Source organism: Prionailurus viverrinus, chromosome C2 (genome assembly GCF_022837055.1).
Source record: "Prionailurus viverrinus isolate Anna chromosome C2, UM_Priviv_1.0, whole genome shotgun sequence".
Taxonomy (NCBI): domain Eukaryota; kingdom Metazoa; phylum Chordata; class Mammalia; order Carnivora; family Felidae; genus Prionailurus; species Prionailurus viverrinus.
In genome coordinates this window covers 91,761,772-91,780,424 of record NC_062569.1, presented here as the reverse complement: position 1 = coordinate 91,780,424, position 18,653 = coordinate 91,761,772, and the positions used below count along the sequence as shown (strand labels likewise).

The 18,653-nt window shown below is 39.8% G+C and overlaps 1 protein-coding gene across 4 annotated transcripts in view; it reads left to right on the top strand.

Annotated features, from left to right (window-relative positions):
• Positions 1–2,721: 2,721 nt before the first annotated feature.
• Positions 2,722–18,653, top strand: part of CASR (calcium sensing receptor) — an 89,118-nt gene continuing 73,186 nt past the window's right edge. For 3 of the 4 annotated variants that reach the window (XR_007155479.1, XR_007155478.1, XM_047874171.1), the window contains exon 1: positions 2,736–3,157. The gene's annotated coding sequence lies outside the window, so the exon portion shown is untranslated. Of the gene's footprint in view, positions 3,158–18,653 lie in introns of all 4 variants that reach the window. The other variant, XM_047874172.1, reaches the window with a different exon arrangement.

Below are 18,653 nucleotides of genomic sequence, written 5' to 3'. Positions count from 1 at the left end.
ATTCTTCTACATGTTTCTGTCCAGTTCTCCCAGCACCAATTGCTAAATAGACTGTCTCTTTTCCATTGGATATTCTTTCCTGTTTTGTCAAAGGTCAGTTGACCATATAGTAGTGGGTCCATTTCTGGGTTCTCTATATTGTTCCACTGATCTATGTGTCTGTTTTTGTGCCAGTATCATACTGTATTGATGAGTAAAGCTTTGTAATACAGCTTGAAATGCTCCAATCAAAAGACATAGGGTATCAAAATGGATAAAAAACAAGACCCATTGATATGCTGCCTGTAAAAGACTCATTTTAGACCCAAAGATACCTCCAGATTGAAAGTGAGGGGGTGAACTATTTTTCATGCTAATGGACATTAAAAGATGGAGTAGCCATACTTACATCAGACAAACTAGATTTTAAATCAAAGACTGTAGTAAGAGATGAAGAAGGGCACTATATCATAATATAGGGGGCTATCCAACAAGAAGATTGAACAACTGCAAATATTTATGCCCCCAATGTAGGAATAGCCAAATATATAAGTCAATTAATAACAAACTTAAAGAAACTCAATACAATAATAGAATGGGACTTTAACACCCCACTTACAACAATGGACGGACCATCTAAGCAGAAGATCAACAAGGAAACAATGGCTTTGAATGACACACTGGATCACATGGACCTAACAGATACATTCAGAGCATTTCACCCTAAAGCAGCAGAAATCAGAATTTTTTAGAGTTTAGAAAAGAATACACATTCTTTTCGAGTATCCATTCATTTTCAACTGAAACATGCCCCACCATACCTTCCATCCACTGGTCATAATGGAGTGTGAGGCAGTATTTCCTAAATGTCAGGCATCTGTGTCCCACCTTCATTATGTTGCCATTTCTACTATATCCAAATATCACTGGTCTTATTCTTCCTTTAATATCTTTCTTTGAAAATTACCCAATTTTCTTACGCAAGTAAATTGACCTTAAATGGAAACTACATCACCTTGTAAGTGGAAAGCCTGTATCAATTAGAAATTAATAGTGTAAGGAATAATATCAGAAGGAAGAGAAAGTGATGATATTAAATTCTACTTAGGAACTGTTGCCTAGCAAAGGTGCTGAGCCCGAGGCAGGCTTTCTCTTTGTTAAAACAGATTAGCATGTGGTAGAGAGGTGTAAAGAAAAAGAATCACAAAAATGATAGTTCTTCCCAGACATAATCCATAGAATCAAGAGAACTGAAAAAGACATAAATTTTTTCACCACGTGATCTAGTTATTTAACGTCATCAACTGTGTACCACTCAAAACCATCTACTGTACCTCTAGTGGGAGATGTACACACTGAGACCCATGGGCAAAATGGTCAAACACCTTGGCTGGTCATGTTTCCACCACCTCCTAACTGCTGTAAGCTTCAGTTTCTTCATCTTTAAAATGTAATAATAGCTCTTCAGAGTGAAACTTTCTTAATCAAAGGCATTTGAACATTATGCCCAGGTATAAGCTAATCCCTGAGAAGAATTAATTAGGCCTAAGGCCGCAGCATCATTCAGTTTTGGAGTTGAATTAATTCAGCCTTTTGGCACTGACTAGGTTGTACAGTCGTTAGGACATTTTAATACCTACTGCTACTGAACCAAATCCCCCACTGTGAATTTGTATTGCTGGGTGTTTGGGCCTGAGGGAGGACTTGGCATTTATTACTATTTTTTAAATTTTAGTTAATGTACAGTGCAATGTTGGTTTCAGGAGTAGAATTCAGTGCTTCATCACTAACATATAACACCCAGTGTTCATCACAACAAGTTATTTTTATTAACTAGATTCTTCCCTTCACTCTATCCTGGTGTTGGAACATTTGTTTACCTCTCCTTGTGCTGCATTGGAAGGGAAGTAAGTCAATGGGCAGAACTGGGGTCTGATAAGGATGTATTTGAGAGTCCAGATGTGAGTCTATGCTCCTCTGAAGCAAGAAAATGGAAACACAGAGGAGAAATCTGTGTTGTTACTTAAAGTTGTTAAGCTTAGTAACTATGCAACTTTTCACTCTTATGGCTTAATGTTATTTTGCAAACACTTCATCATCATGTTACTTCATATTTTCTTTTAGGTTTCTTTTTTCTTTCTTTCTTCTTTTTTTTTTTTTTTGCTTTAAAAATAAATACTCCCTCTTGTTCTAAAAAACATTTTGAGCACTCTGCCCTGATGTTTTTCATTTTTAAAGATTGTGTAATATCTCATTAAGTTACCCTCCCATAATTTATTTAACCAATTTCCTATTGTTGACAGTTTGCTTTGTTTGTTTGCCTTAGTGTTTTTTTTACTGCTATTATCTTATGTTTAAAAAAATAATCTTGCTATGATCATCTGCCCATGAACATTATTTTGTTCTGGAAATTTCCCCAAGAATGAAATTACTGCATCAAAGGGATAATAATTTTTGTGGCTCTTTACAGACACCAGCAAGCTGCTCACCCAAAGGAGTACATGTTGTTTGAGGGTAAAAAGAAAAAAACTGGGTTTCTACAAAATAAATTAATTTTCCCCCTTTTCAAAAAATATTCTAGCGCCTGACAGGCGGCGGGCGTCATGCCAGAGGATGGGGACTGGGATGATCAAGGCAGGTGGGTCCCCGTCTTCAAGGAGCGCAGGGTCGGTTCCGTACAGGAAATGACACGCCAGCGGTGACTGCTTCTGGCCGAGGAGGACTGGGAGCCCTTTGGCGCGGAGAGTGGACAGAAGAGAGGAGGGAGCTGTTTGCGAGCACCGAGAAAGTCTCCCTGCGTAGGCAGCGCATGACCTGAGTCTTGCAGAATGAGTAAGAGTTTGAGCATGGGTTTTATATTTATTTTACTCTAACTCTCTGGCCTTTTATAAAAAAAGAAAAAAGTTTCTCACTCTTGGCACGGAGAACGTTGGTGGAGTCGTAAGCCCCCACCGTCTTAAGCCTCTTTCCATTTCCAAGAAGGAAGGAAGGGGTTCTCTCAGACTGCAGGAGCAGGGTCCAGGAATTCCCAGCGCTGAGAGGACTGGAGAGGACCCGAGCGTGGGGCGCCCGGTCCCCGGGAACCAGACCCAACGAGTGGCCCCCGGGAGAGAAAAGACGCGCCCTCGGCGCTGGGCTCCAGAGGAGTCAGCGCAGCTCCATGTGGACGGGGAAGACGGTGAGGGTGCTGGGGCTGCCAGGAGTGCAAGATAACAGAGCAGCCGGCAAGTGGGCTCCGAAGGGAGCCGGGCTCCGCAGTCTGGGACCCCGAGGGGGCAGGCGGGCGGGGAGCGGGAGAGGGGCGGAGTTCCGAGGCCCCCGGCCGCGGCAGCTGCCCAGAGGGTCGGCGCGGGGGGTGGGGGGTGGGGGGGCTGCTGTGGCCGGACCGGACAGCTGGCGCCTCTCCGAGACCGTGACCTTGGCATCGGGAGCTGGGCCCGCGTGGCGTCCTGAGCTCAACTTCCAGCCCATTCTCGTGTAGACCCACAGCTGACGGGCCGGCGCTGCCCCTGGTGAGGGAGCACGGGCCAGGGCGGCAGGTAGGACCAAGGTCGGGGAGGAGGGTGGGCCGGAAAGCACCCCAACGCAGGGCGGGCAGTGGCGGGCTCCAGGGAGCGCAAGGGCCCAGGAACCAAAGGAAGGGCGCACGCGGGAGCACCTCCGCCCCGGGAACACCGGGTGCGGGTCTGTGCGGGAAAGTCAGGGCCAGGTTTCAAGACCAAAAAGACTTCCTGGGCACAGGACCAAACTGTTCAGTTACCCCCAGAAGGAGCTGGGGGTCGCCCTCTCTGATGAACCGAAGTATGTGCCAAGACACGGACTGTGGGTAGTGTCTTGTGCCTGCGCCTTGTTTCTGCCTGTGGCGCTGTCAGAAATAACACACACCTTTCCGTGTGTGTTAACAAGGCAACAGGCAGCTTTCTAGTGTCTTCGGATGTTTAAGGGAGGGCCACAGTGTCAGCACCCATCTTCCTTGGCCCAAGCCTCCAGGTGTCTTGAGGACAAAGGAAAAAAGAGCAAAAAGAACCAGATGCGGTTTTTTATTATTTTTAAAACTATTTTTAAGAGATAATTTCAACAGATAACACATGAGCATGGGTTTTTTAAGGTTTATTTATTTTGAGAGGTGGGGAGGGGCAGAGAGAGAGGGTGAGTGAGAGGGAAAGAAAGAATCCCAAGCAGGCTCCTGTGCTGTCAGCCTACAGCCTGAGAAGGGGCTTGATCTCAGCAACTGGAGATCATGACCTCAGCTGAAATCAAGAGTGCCACGCAGGCACCCGATTTTTAAAATCAAACAATGCAAAAGTTAATCTTCTAGAGATAATATTTATACCAGCATTTGTATCTATAGCTCATTGTTTTTACTCATATCCTTTCTCTCTTGCTCTGTCCCCTCCTTTTGATTCTTTTTTTTTTTAATTTTTTTTAATGTTTATTTATTTCTGAGACAGAGAGAGACAGAGCATGAACAGGGGAGGGTCAGAGAGAGAGAGGGAGACACAGAATCTGAAATGGGCTCCAGGCTCTGAGCCGTCAGCCCAGAGCCCGACGCGGAGGCTCCAACTCACGGACCGCGAGATCATGACCTGAGCCGAAGTCGGCCACCTAACTGACTGAGCCACCCAGGCGCCCCTTGATTCTTTATCCTACCTCCTGCCTAATGAAAGTACCAGAGGAAAATGACATCATTGCCACTGCCCACACCCCATAATCTCCAGTGTTCCCAACTGGCGCCACCCCTGCTGTCTTCAGAATCTTTCACTGGGCTGGCCCTTGGGGTAGGGAGCCCACTACCATGACATTTCATTTACTTTCCTTAACTGTCCCAGCATTCGGGAAGAATCCATGATGAGTACTATACTATCTGTTCTTTCCCTTAAACTAGTCTTTCCAAGTGTAATTTAAGTAGAGTCTGGTACTGAGGAGAATTAATGAAGGCTGTTTCCTAAAATGCACTAGATTTCCAGGAATTCCAGAAAGCAGAACTTGGCCAATTACACTTTTACATTGCCTGTCCCTTCTCCACCCAGGACCAACAGAGTGGCAGGCATAGTATTCTTCCTCCGTAAGAATCTCAGAAAATAGGTGTTTTATACTTGTAAAGGGGCTCAGGGACATAGCTTTGTGGCAGACCACCAGGAGGGAAAGATGTAGAAGAGTTAGAGGGCAACAGAGAAGTAGGAAGGGAGGAGTAGGCCAAGACTCTTGAGTGGAAAAGAATCCTGGAGCACAGGGCCCTGTCATTTAGGAACAATCAACAGATAATTCTGCTAAAAGACCACACATGTGGCTTATATATGCCAACAATCAGCACAATCAACTCTGTTCCAAGGCTTTTACTATGCAAGGCCAAAATATATTGAGAAATGGAAAAAATCAGCAAATAAACCCCTTTTTATCTATATGAGAAAATATAAGTGGTTTAAATTATTTTTAATGAAATAATAAGTTTTTTAGGAATTATGCAGAGTGTTTAAAATAACCTAATAGGTACTCCAAGTCACTACATTTTCCTTTATTTTGTTCACTTTTTTCATGTTGCATGACCTAGACCTGGATCCCACACATGTCAGAAAGTTCAGGTTGGTTAGAAACTGCCCTTTCTAAGAAGCCTTTTTGAATGGAGGTTGAGAGGAGAATGGATTAGAAAATAATGACTGATCCTTGTCGTAAGGTAAGGAAACAATAAGGAGGAATGAATTGAGTACCAGCTTGAGTCTCATAAGGAATCTTTGTGGTTTTTTTCTTCTCAAATTTTTATTTAAATTCTATTAGTTAACATAGAGTGCAATACTGGTTTCAAGAATTCAATGATTCATCACTTAACATAGACACCTAGTACTCATCATAACAACAGCCCTCCTTAATGCCCATCACCCGTTTAGCCCTTTCCCCATCCACCTCCCTCCGTCAACCCTCAGTTTGCTCTAAGAGTCTCTTATGGTTTGTTTCCCTCTCCCTTTTTTCCCCTCCCACATGTTCATCTGTTTTGTTTCTTAAATTCCACGTACAAGTGAAATCATATGATATTTGTCTTTCTCTGACTGACTTATTTTGCTTACCATCATACACTCTAGCTCCATCCATGCAGTTGCAAATCGCAAGATCTCATTTTTTGATGGCTAATATTCCATTGTAGGGGCACGTGGGGGACTCAGTTGGTTGAGGATCCAACACTGGTTTTGGCTCAGGTCATGATCTTGAGGTTCATGAGATTGAGCCCTGCGTCGGGCTCTGCACTGTCAGCACAGGCTTGCTTGGGATTCTCTCTCTCCCCCTCTGTCTCTGCCCCTTCCCCACTCATGCTCTCTCACTCTCTCTCAAAATAAATAAATAAACATTTAAAAAAATATTCCATTGTATATACATACCACATCATCTTTATCCATTCATGAGTCAATGGACATTTGGGCTCTTTCCATAGTTTAGCTATTGTTGATAATGCTGCTTTAAACATTGGGGTGTATGTACCGCTTCAAATCTGTATTTTTTTATCCTTTGGGTAAATACCTAGTAGTGCAATTGCTGGAGAGTAGGGTAGTTCTATTTGTAACTACCCTAGTAGTTCTATTTGAGGAACCTCTGTAATGTTTTCTAGAGCAGCTGCACCAGTTTGCATTCCCATCAACAGTGTCAGAGGTTTCCCCTTTCTCCACATCCTCGCCAACATCTATTGTTTCCTATGTTGTTGATTTTAGCCATTCTGACAGGTGTGAGGTAGTATCTCATCATGGTTTTGATATGTATTTCCCAAGGAACCAGGTATAATTCTTCAGAGGACTGGACAATGAATAAGAGGTGAAGGAATCATTCTGTTCATTCATTCATTCATTCATTCATTCATAATGTTTATAAGAGTGCCTGGCTATGTGTCAGCAACTGGGGGAAAAGTGGTGAAAAAAACAGGCAAGATCTCTGATCTCCTGGAGCTTATAGATGCTTTGGGGAGGCAACTGTTAGTAAAATAACAAACTATTAAATGTATTTTTATAAACTCAAATAAGCTCCCTAAAGAAAAGAATGTTAGTTCATTGAGGGTGTATACAGACTTTACTGCAAAGACCAAGGAAGGCTTTCTCAAGGAAGTTTCCCTTGAGCTGAGATTCAAGAGTAGGTGGAAATATTGGAGATATATGGTTTTGAGATGGGACCAGAATGTATCGGCTAGACATTGCATTTGGCTGCTAGTGAGTTAGTAATCAAGAAGTCTGGCTGCCATGTAGTGTTTTCCATGTGGCATGTGTAGACATGTAGAACTGGCATTTCTGGAATTTGGGGATATATTCCTTGTTCACACAACATCATTTATGCCGTCTTGAGTTGGTCGTGGCTTTCCATTGCTGTCATTCTTGCTTTTAAATTAAAATTTCAAATTAATTTCATTTTATTAGCTTATTTTATTATGCATAATAAAATATGTGCATTGTGGTTCAAATATGAATATTTCCCATTGTAGAGGCAGATAGGTATGTAACTGCCATACCAAATTTGGCTTGTACAGTGACAACTCATTGTTATCATTTTCCCAGTACTTTCTCAAGTGAAAATAAGTGTGGTAGGTAGACTACAATATCTTCTCTCCACTCCTATCTTCTGCTCTAATTGGGAGGATGTCAAAATGTTTAGTTATCATAAAGCTGCATGTACTTCTTCAGAGTTTTATATTCAGTCCCTCAGTAAAGAAAAAAAGTTACTAATTACACTGATGCTGTAAATAAAAGCAATATAAATCTCACAATGTATTGGCATGGGGTGCTCTGACCAAGCAGCATACTTCATGTACAAACAAGTATTTTCATTCATTCAACAATATTTGCAGTTAAATTTCTGTAAGCCAAGCACTGGGCTAGATACTATAGATAAAACGGATTAGTAAGACATGGTCTCAGCATTTAAGGAATTCATAGAGATGTAAGAGGAGGGAATCATTTGTCCATGGAAGGATAGGAAAGTGTTGTGGTTGCCAAAATGAAAGCATAATTAAGGTACAGTGATACACAGGGAATGGAGTAGTCAATTCTACCAAGGAGAGGAGGGCTGAGGAAAGGTTCATGGAGGAGTTAACACTTGAGATGAATCTTGAAAGATGAGACACTCCACAAGATAAACAAAGGGAAGAGGGCATTATAGAGAAGGGATTTATGTGCAAAACCAGAGGTGTGAAATAGCATGTCAAGGTCCAGGACCTGTAAGCAGCTCAAAGAGCTGAGGCATTAGGAGCAAAGAGGGACTCATGAAGAGACAAGGCTGGAGTGGTGGGCAGGCCAGGTCACAGAGAACCTGCATGCCATCACATGGATAACTTGGTGGTTAAAATATGCATCTGAAATGATACAAACCCAGGTTTGAGTCATGGCTCTGCCACTTTCTAGATGTGGAGCCTTGGTTAAGTAACTTGACCTCAGTAAGTAATAGCAGTGAAGGTTGTACCTCCCTTTATTAGGTTCCTGCAAGAAATAATAAGTTATGTGGTACGTGGCAAGATTACGCATATAGTTAATATTGGCTTTTATTATTATTATTATTATTATTATTATTATTATTATTTATCCTAATGCAAAGGAAGCCACTGTAGGGTTTTAAGTAGACTTAATGAGCATTTTGGGTTAGATCATAATCATCCTGGCTGTATATGGATGCTGAATTAAAGGGGGGCAAGTTTGGAACAGAGAAACCACTTACAGAAATTATAACCATTCAGATGATGATGAGGATAGCCCGAACCATGGTGGCCATAGCAGTGGCCATGGAGAAAAAGAACCAATGCTAGAGATGTCTGCAAGGTAAACTCCACAAAACTCAATTACTCATTACTTGTGAGGAGTGGGACTCTGCTCTGTCATATTTTGGTTCTGTCATCTAAGTGATTTTAGGATAAAGGAAAGGAAGCCACGTGTCAACCGGGACTAGGGATCAGGTATCTAGGAAGTGCTTCTGTGTTAGCAGAGGACTTAATGATTGGTACCAAAAAAAGCTGTCTTTGTAACTGAGAAGACTCCTTGACAACTTCTATGTCACAACGTAAAATAGTATTGGGAAGGCTTAGTTGATCCATAACAAATAAAATCCATTATCTCTCTCATCTCTGGGAGGCTTTTCGTTCAAGGTGAGTGAACAGTAGACTTCATCCATTTGCCACTGTCATAAAGTGGCACGTACAACAAGCACTCATGCCTTGTAGTTTTGTTTCTATTCTTGCCTGACAACAGCCTGATTGAATTTTTTCTCAAATGCTCTCTCAGAATCCAATATGCACAGGCTGAGGTGCCTCTATCAAAGCTAGTGAGAATGAGAGGATTGAGATGCTCCCTATTTTATAATGCAAGGTAGTCTTGGTAACCACATCATCCGTTCCTAAGATGGAAAATAATCCAGATATGTGTGATAGTGTTTGCTGAAAAGTTGCTGGGAACTTTATGCCTGTTTCCCCCAAGTCTGGATCCTAGGAAATGCTGACTGAATGTTGGATTCACTTGCCTGAACAATTTTATAATTACTTGAAGCCACAGAAATGAACAGACATTATAATTAGGCAGGGCCAATGAGTTAGGTGGTAAAGTGTGAAATGAGAAAAAATAAGGTCTGCCTCTGCCAGAGACAGAGAGTTTGGATAAAAGTGGATTTTCCAATCTCTGTGACTTTGGGCAACACATCTCACCTCTCTGAGCCTCAGTTTTTACTGGTGGATATTCCTTTGGATATCTGTAAAACTGAGGTAGTGTCTCCTTCAAAGGGTGGTTGTGAGGTTTAAATGAACTATAAATGGAAAGTGTTTAACACAATGCCTGCAAGGTAGCTGTTTAACTGGTCTGTATCCTTTGGCTCAGCTCCTGTCTGAAATCTTTTTTTACACTGAAAAAGCAGGAAGAATCAAGATTTCTTAGGTTAAGTAACCTGAATTAATTGGCTTTTATGTGTTTCTCATCCATAATTGATTTTTTTCCCCTGGGAACTGGGGTGGAAATCTGTTTTCCTCCACCCTCGGGGAATGCTTATCAGTATGATGGGGACAAAGGTAATATGATACCCGCGGAGAGAAGACTAATTTTAGCTATTCTTTCAACAAGTCTTTCACGTACATACAAGAAAAATTACTAATAGTAAGAAAAATGAAGTGATTTGACTTCTTTCTCCCATGTTTTTTGTTGTTCGGCATTCCTAACGAGCATGTTTCTTATTTATTTCTTGTTTTTCATGTAGAAAGAGAGAAGCAGCCTCAAAAATATTGTAACCATTTCCCCCAACCCTCAATAATAATTATGATCTGTTTGTCCTTAGAAAGAAAGTTGTTTTTTTCCTCTTAACAGAAGTTAATGGTTGAAAAAAATTATCATATCCTCCATTTAGTCCTTCTAAATATTCTATAATTTGACATAAGCATTTAGTTTAGTTCAATAAACATTGGTTGAGCTCCAACTGCATGTCAGGCATTAAGTTAGCACTACACACTCAGGCCAGCCTTGATACCCAGATCTCCAGTCTGGTGGCCCTTGAAGAAGAGGATGGGTAGGCAAAGGTGTGTGTGTTGGGGGGCGGGGGGGTTGCCAGCTGATCAGAGAAAGCCACTTAGAAGGGAACCTTCAGACTGAGGTTCTCTACCACAGCTTCAGACCCCTGGTTCATCAGATCATGAGTTCCTTCAAGTCAGGATCCTGGTCTGTTCCTCCCTATGCCCCAAGGCCCTGTCCAAGAGAGCCCTTTTGTGCTATTTGTCAATGGAGAAACCAAGAGATAAAAGTAGTGAGGAGGCCAAATGGTCTTCTCTTTCTGTAGTCTTAAAAATGAAAATATTCCAAATAAAGTTTCACTCTGCAATTATCATCTAATTTTCACCATCATCTTTCGAGAGGCAGCACAGCATGGTGGTTTAAAGTCTGGGCTTTGGAGTTAGACTGCCTGGGCCTGTGTCCCAGCTCTACAACTTACAAGTGTGTAACCTTGGGCAAGTTATTTAATCTCTCTGTTCTCCAGTTTCTTTATCCATAAGCTGGGATTATTAATATTACCCACTTCATTGATTATTTTTTTATTGACTTACAATTGATACATATTAGTTTCAGATATACAACATAATGATTTGGTATTTGTATATACTGCAGAATGATTACCACAATAAATCTAGTTAACATCCATCACCATACATAGTTACATTTTTTCCTTGTGATGAGAACTAAGATATACTCTCAGCAACTTTCAAATATGCAATACAGTCACCATGCTATACATTACATCCCCATGACTTATTTTATAACTGGAAGTTTGTACATTTTAACCCCCTTCACCCATTTCACCCACCTCATTTTGCCCACTTATTGGTTGTTAAAAGATTTAAATGAGCCAATACACATTGTTCAACCTCATCAACTACAGACAGCATGTCTTACTCGGTGTTAAAACCCCAGAATCCAGCTTGGTGACTAGTACATTGGAAGAGCTGAATGAATGAACAAATCTCAGAACTGTAGACTGCTAAACCAGTCTACTTTCCTAATATTAACTCACGATCCTCAGAACATCCCAAGAGATAAATAAGGGAAATGAACAGGTATCATCATCTCCATTTCTCAAGTGAAGGCACTGAAAGGTGGAATAACTTGCCTGAGAAAACGTGACTATAAATGACAGAGTAGATTAACACTCCGGACTTCATTTATTTCCAGCTCTCTACCCTTCCCACTATCTGGCTGTCTCTTGATCTTATGCAGGTTTCATGGAATTCAAAGGATAACCAACAGCAAAAGTGAACATACAGAGATAGCTCTTTTAGCCTTCTGAAGAAATGAACTTCTTACTGTCAATATACTCCATCAAATTGTAACTTCAAGTTAAACTTGAAGTTTGGAAAGTTTCTTTTTGGGGGGTGTGGGGAGGAAAACAGAGGATATTTTATGGGAATGAGGAAATTCTTTTTTTTTTAAGTGTAAAAGTAGCAGAGAATCATGAAGGAAAAATACTGATAGATTTTATTACATAAACATTTAAAAATACTTATCTATAAAAGTCATAACTAAATTAAAAGGAAAATAAACTAAAACAAATTGTACCAATCATGCCAAAAGGTTAAGTTTCGGTATCTTATTTAAAAAAATTTTTTTTAATGTTTATTGTTTATTTTTCGGGGAGAGAGAGAGAGAGACAGAGTGCAAGCAGAGGAAGGTTAGAGAGAGAGAGACAGAGACAGAACCTGAAGCAGGCTGTAGGCTCTGAGGTGTCAGTACAGAGCCCAACATGGGGCTCGAACCCAGAAATTGTGAGATCATGACCTGAGTTGAAGTCAGACACTCAACTGACTGAGCCACCCAGGTGCCCCTAAGTTTTGGTATCTTAAAGAGCTCACAGAATTGAATAGGAAGAACACTAAAACTGTGGTTTCAAAAAAGTGGGCAAAGGATTTAACAGTTTTCAAATAAGGAAAAGCACAAGGTTGGTGAACATATAAAAATATTTTAACTTTACCTGAATAAAAGAAATAAGAATTTTTATAATGGTATGCCAGTTTGCTTATCAAGAATACTAAGACTTTAAATATAATGCTGGTGGAGTGGGATGAAATGGCTATCCTTGTAACATTATCTGGAAAACAATTGCCTTAAAATTGTGGCCCTTGATCAAGGATTTCAGTTCTGAGACTCTGTCCTACAGAAGTCATCAGGAATTAAAGATTTATATCTGAAGATGTTCTTCACAGTGTTTATTTATGAAAGTGAAATAGTAGGGGTGCCTCGATGGCTCAGTCGGTCGAGCGTCCGACTTCAGCTCAGGTCATCATCTCACAGTTCGTGGGTTCGAGCCCCGCATCAGGCTCTGTGCTGACCACTTGCTCAGAGCCTGGAGCCTGCTTCAGACTCTGTGTCTCCTTCTCTCGCTGCCCCTCCCCCGCTCATGCTTTGTCTCACTCTGTTTCTCAAAAATATATAAATGTAAATTTAAAAAAATTTTTTTTAAAGAATGAAAGTGAAATACTAGAAACAACCTATATGTCCAATAGTAAGGGAGTAGTTAAATAAATTATGGTGGGGGGAAAGCAGCTTAGTCTAGCAGCTAAAAGCATGGATTCTGGAGCCTCACCACCTGGGTTCAAATCCTGGCTCTGCCACATATTAGCATGTAACCTTGGAAACCTCACCATGCCTCACTTTTCTCATCTACACAAAGGGGATGACAAGAGTACCTACCACATAGGGTTGTTTTGTGGCTTAAATGAATCAACATCATTCACAATTCCAAAATTTGTAACTTTATTACCAGGAAAATATAATTGAACTGACATAAACTGACACAACCTTATCCCACTTACTGTACCCATATTCTGTGACTATTGTCAATCTTAATCCTTTTCCATGGTTTTACTTTCCATGCAGAATCTCTAAGGTTCTCTTCATAAATTAATAACCTTCCTGTACTTGTGAAAAGACTAACTTTGAGGTCAAACCTAACTGGAATCAGGTGTATATACTTGGAGCTAATCTCTTGGCCAAGAAATTTTTCTGATTACTCCAGCCCAGGACTTTGAAACTTTAAGGTTGGGGATATTCTTAACATGTAGATTGCTGAGCTCCACACCCAGAAATTCTGACTAAGTAGTTCTGGGGTGGAGTCAAATGTCTGTAATTCTTACAAGCTCCCAAAGTGATGCTGGGGATGCTGATCCATGGACCACACTTCAGGTAGCCCTGCTCTGATCCATTCCTTCATTTTTATCACCCCTTTTATAGTACCTTTCTTATTTGAACATTTTAATCTCTGGAAACCCCAACTTGTTTTTTATGTTATCATTCTCCTATTCTCTCCTTACTACACTGTGCTTCTATTTCCAGAAGTAGTAATATAATAACATTTTATATCACTTTCTAAGCACTTATGATGCTCCAGTAATGGTCAGTGCTTTATCCATATTATTTTTTTCATCCTTCCAACATCTTCATTTTAGAGGTGAGAAAACTGAGGTCCTAGTAAGTGGAAGAACAAGTCCTCTTGGCCCCAAAGCCCAAGCTTTTTCTATTTTACCGTCCTATCCCTTTCACATGGTGGTACATGTCACCAGGTCTCTAGTCAACATGCCTTCTCGGTCCTGCCTCAGCTGCCTAGCTCTTGCCTAGTCTGCAATCTAGAACCCCCTCGTCTCCTCATCACCTATCCAGATCCCAGCCAGGCCTTCTATGCCAGGAAGCTTTCCCAGCTACAGCTGCCCACAGCCAACACTCCGCCACATCTTTTGTTTTTACCTGGGGATTTATCATATGTGTTTATGTTTTCATATTAAGGGATTTTTGTCTTCCTAACTGAATTTGGAACTCCTTGAAATCCAGGCCCATCTCATGCATCTCTGGGTTCCCCTTGGACTAGCAATGGTGGGGACTGACTGCTTCCCTTACCCACCCCCCTTCCTACTCTTCTCCTTTCCTAGCCCCCTATCTCCACCTTGTCCTTTCCTAATTTGGTGAAATCAAGCCAAATCAATAAGAAGACAAAAAAAAAAAAAAAAAAAAAAAAAGGCCAACCTTAACCCTTCTTAATCTCCCGCCTCCCTCCACTGCAGCTGTGGGTGACTTGCCTTGTTGTTCCACAGTATCATGGGAAGGAACTTTTCTATGAGGCCCTACATGTGGCAGAGAAGCACTAGCAATGCCCTATAACACTTGGTTCTTCTTGAGGGTTTCCAGGTACCACCCCTCTCCCTCCATATTTACTCAAATTCCATTTCCATTATTTTGCTTCCCAGTTTCACTCTGCATCCTTGTCTTCATTCAAGTATGTCAGGAGTTCTCAACTGCCTATTTCCAACTTATACATCTGTGGAACTATTTCCCCTAATGAAATCTATTAGGGCCAGTATGGTGGGACCCATCCATTTGGTCTGTACACTTTGGTATTTTCTCCCTTCCCTTCTTCCCCTCCTTCCCTCCCTCCTTCCATTCCTGCGTTCCTCCTTCTTTTTGAGGTCATTATTCCTGTTATTGCTTGAATGGTGTTATCAACCCCCTATGAGAGCTTATACATCTCAGGGTTTAAAATCTTCCTTTTGTAATTTTCATTATCTCCTTGTAAGGTGTCTGCAGAGCAGCTGGGCCTCATAGCCAAAGAGTAAGATTTCCCATGGTGCTTTCATTTCCTCCCTGTCCATTAGTAGGAAAGTACAGGTTGTGTTTGTGTTATAGCCTCATGTAGCTACACTGCTAAAATGACAGCACTAGTACATTATGGTAGATTCAATTGGTTTTCTTTTTTTCAGAAGGTTTTTTTCTGACCCACATTTGTGAGCCACTTTTGTGGTGGCCCTGATGCTTTCCTTCAGTACCTCCTGTAGTCTGAATTCCTTCTATTTGGTGCCTCATTCCATGTGCTATTCTTGGTAGCTTTCAGTGTGAAACCCTAAGAAAAAAATTCTAAGGAATACCATTTATTGTTTCTTTAGTGTTTACAATGTATTGTGCTAAGCATTTTTATACCTTACTTTGTTTGATCCTATCAAAAACTTTAGTTAGGTATTATCCCAATACAATGGAGAAACTGAGGTTTAGTGAGGTTAAGTGACTTGCCTGAGGTCTCACGGCCAGTAAGTGGAAGAGCCTACATTCAAACATTTGTCACATAATTCCAAAGCCCATAGTCAAAATTTAGTTTCTGGGAGCTTTGTTCTATTCTTCAAAAAACGCGATAATTTTGCCAAAGTTCTCTCATATACTGCCATGATGGTATAAATGGAAACACCCTTATTGAAGGCAATTTGGCGACACATATTATAATCTTTTTGAATGTTCTTATCCTTTTAATCTAGCAATTCCCATGACTGAATTTATGCTAAGGAAATAATCATTAATGTGTGCAAAGATTTAACCCTAAGGGAGTTCAAGGAGGCAATATTCATAACATGAAAAATTGAAATAGGTTCCATGTCCAACAGAGGAAAATAAATATGATACACAGAGGTAATGAAGTACCAAGTAGTCATTAAAAATTATTTGGAAAAAGAATATTCAGTGGCATAGAAATGTGTGCAGGATATAGTAACTACTATAGGATTTCAGATTACACCCATTTTTGTAAAAACAGATACTACATAATAGATTCAAAGAGAAATGATACAGAGCAAGAGACACAGATATGAAGTATACATCAAAAATGCAAAGAGTTGTGAGATTAAGGGGATAGAACTAAGATTAATTTTTACTTTCTTTTAATTGTTTTTATTGTGCACCTTTCAAATTGACATTGAAGCTTTTTAAAACTTATTTTTCTTCTTTAATTGGAAAAATGTCTGTGTGTTGTTTGAAGACATAGAATTTTTGGCACTCCATCTTGGGCATTCCCTCTGTTAATGTTTTTATGTTAAAGACTTCTTGGATTGTTCTTTTTGCCCACCCACCTGTGGGGCTAAGCTGGGGAGCTGATCATATGTGTTGGAAATGTCTGCATGAAACTAAGTTCTTGTCTGGTATTTTGTGCCCTGTGGTTCAGGTAGCAAATTCAGAGCTTGTTTGATCCAAATCCTTTTCCTGGTCTAAACTAACTAAACATCCTCTCTTCCCTCTGCTACCTGGTTGTGTGAACCCTGATAGCCCTCATTTTTCCTCTAGAGCAGTAGCCACTTTTCCTTAACTTCATTCACACTGTGAAGAAAATGTCACACTTTTTTTAAATTATAAGATCTATGAATGCTGTTCATATTTACCAGTGCTCCTTTTTATATTTGTTATTTCCTCCACAAACAACCATTTCTACTGACATTTGAGTTCCATCTTCTTGGTTTCTTTAATGCAGGCTTTCGTTAGTTTTTTTCTCTGACTCAGTGCACTTTGGTTTCTTGACCTGATCACCTTCCAACCGCCTCCTGCAGCTGACTCACATCCATCTCCTCCAACTCACCACATTGCCTCCCCTTCTTTCAGGTCTCAAGGTGTCTTTGGAAAGTGCCTTTATTCTTCCTTCAGCTTTTCCTTCTGCTCTCATCACTTTGATCATCTCTCTGCTGGCTTCCTTCATTGACCCCTTTTAAGTCCCCATTTCTGCTTCTAGAGAGTCCACCTGTCTGTCTTTCATCTATTTATACTTTCCATTCAGCTGGTAATCCTTAGTCTAATCATTTCAGCCTTTGATTTGGACCTTCTCTGAAGTGTTTTTTTTTTTCAGATATTTTAAAAACAAGTTCCACCACTCAGGCTCCCTGAGGGGGGTGTGGAGCTTTCTAATTCATGCTTTTTCTTTAGAGCATAACCAATTGTAGAAGGAATAGTTTAACCTTAGAAAATAACTTACTAAAACAAAATATCAGTTAGCACTCCTTGTATTTAAAAAATGTATATATTGTTTTTTTTTTTTTAAAGCAAGTGATCTTTGAAAAGAGAAAATTATCCTTGGCCAAAAACAAACACAAAAAAGCTCATGACACAGTATTTCCATCTCTAATAATAATAATAATAATAATAATAATGTAACTGAACAAGTGTTAAAGAAGTATTTGAAAATATGTTAATTGAAATATTGGTTGTAATAGCAAAAAGAAACTAAGAAATATCTTAAATACCCAGCAGTAAATGCTCGGTTATGTAAATTTGATATACCACTAATCACTATGAAGTCATTAAATATGACTATTACATATGTATGGAAAGAAATACATATTGTTTAATGAAAAAAACTGGGTTGCAGACCAGAATTTATGACATTCTGGTCATAAAAAAAATACATTAAAAAAAAATTTTTTTCTGTAAAATTATACATGTATGTGTATATATAGTCATCAAAAGATCTCTCGGTGATGGACTTTGGGGTGATTTTTAATTTTCTGTTTCTTTTGATTTCTTCTTTATACTTTGTACATTGCTAGCATATTTTACAGGTAGCAAATCTTGTTTTTAAACCAAAAAACACTTATTTTCTTTTCCTAGTAAATTACATAACTAACTTCAATTTTTGATTCTTCATTTTATATTTTCCTAACATTTTACAATGAAAATATCAAACATTGCTTGATTTATTATGAAATATTCATACTAGAGATATGTAATGTATATATATTATATGAATATTAAAGAATAATAATAAAATGGATACTTGCATGCCCATAATCAGCTTAAGAATATTAATTCTTTGGAACCCCTCTGTGCCTCTAATCAAGCCCATTCTGTTTCTTTCTCCAAAGAGATGAACTACTGCCAAATTTGTATTTCACATTCCTTTACTTTATAGTTTTATGAAATATATGTATGTTCAGTTCATTATGCTACAACTTGTGTTACTTTAATACAATGAGTAAGGGAATTGTGTCAATATACACAAAAGTTACATTGTTTATATAACGTTTTTCTCCACACATAAATGTTCTGTACTACTAAGGAGCAGTAGCTAACTGCAAAGTATACTAACACAGCTGAAGGCATCAAACTGTGAATTTCTGTACACAAAACCTACCCATCCCAAGTTCTTCTCTTGACTTCTTTTAGACTTATACCCTATCTGGGAAGTGCTTATACCTAAATAGGAAGTGCTTGTTACACAGTTCTTCCTGATTTTCAGGCTTAGGATCTTTGCCCGAAAGCAGCTTCCTCAACCTTCCTTAAGCCTTCTTCTAAAAAGCTATCTTCCTCTTTTCTATAAGATAAATTCTAATGTTTGCAGACATATTTACTTATTAAGAATGTAATATGGGGGCGCCTGGGTGGCGCAGTCGGTTA